Consider the following 4,166-nt stretch of genomic DNA (forward strand, 5'->3'; position numbering starts at 1 on the left):
ATTCTCTACAAATTTTCCCATTTGAATTCTTGTATGCTCTTTTCTTTTGTCCTGGAATTGTAAAGTCATAGAAGAAAGATAGACAAACAGATAACTAGATATGTTTCTAGGCAGAAAGACAGATAATAGAATAAGAATGTGACGAACAATGCAGATATTCAGCTTCCTCCTCTGAGATTCACCAAGAACAGCCACACGTTGTTTTGCAATACAGCACTTAGCTCTTGGCTGAGTGAGGTCATAGAGAAAGGCTTTCAGTTTACACATCTTTGTATTATGTATCATGTTAACAACATCTAAATCACCATGGCATCTCTTTCTGACAACAAAATGAAAAGAAAGTGAGCGGTAAAAGTCTTTACTTAAGGAGAAGAAATATCAGTATAAAGCAATTTACCAAAAATCAGGGACACTACCAAATATAAACATTCAGTGACTACAAAAACATTTTAAGGGCCACAGCTATAATATCAACAGACAAGATAACGTGAAGTACAAGTTAAAACTGCAAAACTCTAGAAGATATCATTTGAATTCTCGAAGGCACGACAGTCAGAGAGTGTGCTTTTGAAAGCTAAGGAAAGAAATTTGCACAATGGAAAGATAAAATCTTCAACTAAACAAGAGTCTTGTAAAACCCAAGAAGTGAAAGGAAATTGATATGTCAGAGAACTTGAGAGTGAAATATTGAAACTATCAAAAGCAATGGAAGGAAAAATGCGTGAGAATATAAGAAAACTCTATGTGAAAATTGTGGAAAGATTCATTGAAAATGTCAAATACTTCAAGATGACCACAGGAAAGTACATGCTGATTCTTTGAAGAGAAAAGATGGCTCCATATTAGCAGAAAATTTAGGAATTTGTTAAGTACATGTATAGTTTATAGAATGTCATTTAAATATTAATATTAAATACATTGGCATTCTTTCTCCTTGAGATCGAGAGACAAATCCATCGGCCTTGAAACACACTGGCATTCAGAGTAACACAAGCTATAAACTCCGGAATGGCAGAGTGAGTGTCTGTGCATCATTTTATCTCCCCAGCATTTACTATAGTATTTTGCTCATAATAGGCACTTGATACATTTACGATAAAAAAAAATAAAACCAGCCCTGCTGGAGAGAAAGGTATTTTCTACCATCTTAATCAAATATACTCTAGAATAAATTAGTTTTTGACAGCAAAGTAAGAGAAAGCACCATATTTTGAGAGATCTGTTTTGATACAGAGATCTGTTTTCTAATGGATATTGCAAATATTTGTTGTTTCAGTAAATGAAGACTTTGTCATCAGAGAGTTGGCATGGCATAATAAAAGAAATAAAAGATTCTCTCATTAAGAGAATCAGATAACAGCCTAATACCTCTCAAACCATTTAGTCATGAGGACAATAAACCACTTTACCTCCTAACCTTTGGTTTCTCCCACTAGAGGATGAGACTTTTAGACCAGATAATCTATACATTTCCTATTAGTTCTTTGGTAGTGTGTCTGATGTGAATCCACAAATAATTAAGCATAACCTATGATATTCTTAGACTGTACTTTCTTTAAGATAGCTTTCCTCTCCAGGTGTGATTTAAAAAAAAAAAAAAAAGAAAAGAGAAAGAAAATGTAATTTTCCACAACAGCCCAGCTGGACTTTTCTAACTAGGTAGTGATGTACTGAAAGTACCAGCAGAGCCATAGAAACTTGTTGGAGGAACAATTGTCGCTTCCCAAATCAGTGTGTATAAAAACACCCATTATGGAATAATAGGTGTCTTTGTCTATTATTGTGTTGCTAACAGAAATATCTGAGCCTTTTATAAAGAACATAGAAGTTTATTCACAAACTCACAATTCCAGTGGCTGAAAATTCCCAAGTCCTACGTCTACAAGATGACTAACAGAAGCACAAAGGATGGTAAATACATGGGGGGGAGAGAGAGATTTTTTATAACAACCAGCTTTCATGACGACTAACTCATTTTCATGAGCCAGAACTCACTGAGTCTCATAAAACATCATTACTCAATTCATGAGACTGTTGCCTGAATGACGCAATCCCAATGAACTAATCACTGCCCACTAGGCCTCACCCTGAGACACAATGAGGGAATTAAATTTTCACTGAGTCTTTACAATACACTCATTACAATTAAGTCCCAACACATGAATTTTGGGGGGGCATATTCAAACCATAACAATGGGGTTCAGATACATGGAGCAGCATCAAGACTGAACTGATGGAACAGTAACTCCACAGTGTGGCTATTCTCCCACAAACAGATGTGCCAGACTAACGGTGGAAGCAAAACTTGATAAAAGATCAATAACCTCTGCTCATGTTTTCCTGCCCCACCCCTGCCTGCTCCTGCAGCTGACTCCATTCTACGAGAAGCATAGCCTTAGGATGGACCTATGACTTGAAACATTGTTTCTGTAAAGTCACAATAGCAATTCCTGTCCTCTCAGTCTATGCTAGAGCCAGTTTAAGTTAAAATATGCTGAAAAGATAAAAATACACAACAAAACCAAATGGCATTAACTAAAATGTGAAAGTGCAAACAGCATTTGTTCAACCTTTGGGTGTGGAGATAATGGCATTAAATAAAATAAATGTGAAAGTGCCAACAGCATTTGTTCAACCTTTGGGTGTGGAGATACAGGTTATTTTAATTTAACATGTCTGCATTCATAAAAATCTGCATTCTTCCATGGATTTCAACATTCCAAATGGTTTTCGGTAAATCATAAATAGCTCCACAACAAAAGACTTCATATATTGCATGAACCTCTAAAATAAAAATAGTGGTTTTTTTCATCCTTTCCAGTAGTGTATGCATTACATTCCACAATGGAAAGAAATCCTCTATGATTCCATGGCATATACTTTACAACAATAATCTTCTAGAATTAAAAAGCCATTTCTGTGGAACTCAATGCTCTATATTGCGAATGAAGACTCTACAGAGTCCAGACTTTATTTTTTAACTTTGATCATTAACTTTTTTTTCCCATGTCTGATTAGGCTTAATGAGTCAGCTAAGTTAATGAAGTGTGATGTCCCATTAAATACATCAACTGACAACAATTAATTCCTTGGAGCATGTTCTCTGTTGATTGATTATATTTATCAGTGTAGAGAAATTTAAGTGATGAAAATCTCATAGTGGAAAACAAGAGTTGCAAACACCAAGGGTATAATTCAAAGAAAATGATTATTTTCTATAAATGAACTTTGTTCATCTATTCATAGAATGAGTCTGCTGACTCACCAAGAAATTGTTTAAAAACTTATCACAAACAAGTTATCAGTCAATTAAAAAAAATGTTCCCTGCCATTGCAAATCTTGGAGAGGATGACTCTCTGGTTATGTAGTCTCTGCAACTGTTGACCTAGATCTAAGAAGTACATCATTCAGATACGGCTACATAGAAATCAGTATAAAGTTTAGAGGTTTAGAAAGAATGCTTTAAAATGTAGGAAAAAAATGTAAGTAATTTTTAATTTAAGGAATGCCCCAAACCCCTAGTCATTTTGGGTAAAGCCCAAGTTTCCTCAAAGCACCTAACTGTCACAAGAAACCTACAAGCTCCCACACATCTTCTCTTCAGGAGTGGGCCATAATAAAGATTTCTAAAATGATCTAGATAGAAATAAGACAGGAACTTCAGGAGATTAAAATCCACTTGAATTTCCTCTCCGTAAGTGACATTAACCCATATGGAGAGATGTAAGTTGAAAAGGACCAAACATTTGTTTAAACATAACAGCTCAAATAAAGAGCAATAGTAAAAATGAAGTATTGAGTGCAAGCAAATGAAAACTTAAAGCCATCTTTGGAAAAACACATTTGCAATTTGTAGAGTCTAAATAATCTAAAAATTATTGGTACAATAGCATTAGGTGTGGGCAGAAAGCATTCAATGCAGATAGCAGTCAGTGGATGATGAGAAGACCTGTGGCATTTCTTTCCATGCTTCACAGCAGTTTCCTTGTGTTGACACATACAGAGGACTGAAGAGCAGTTACTCATGTATTCATTTACTGACCATAGCAGCTAGACTGAAATGGTCCTTGGGACATGCATGTGTAGGTCTTCCTGGGAATAGAAATATCTCTTTTGGTTCTTACATATTACTTAGTGGCTGATAGTCCTTAACACACACACACAC

This window comes from Tupaia chinensis, unplaced genomic scaffold (assembly GCF_000334495.1).
Source record: "Tupaia chinensis unplaced genomic scaffold, TupChi_1.0 Scaffold140874_1, whole genome shotgun sequence".
NCBI lineage: Eukaryota > Metazoa > Chordata > Mammalia > Scandentia > Tupaiidae > Tupaia > Tupaia belangeri.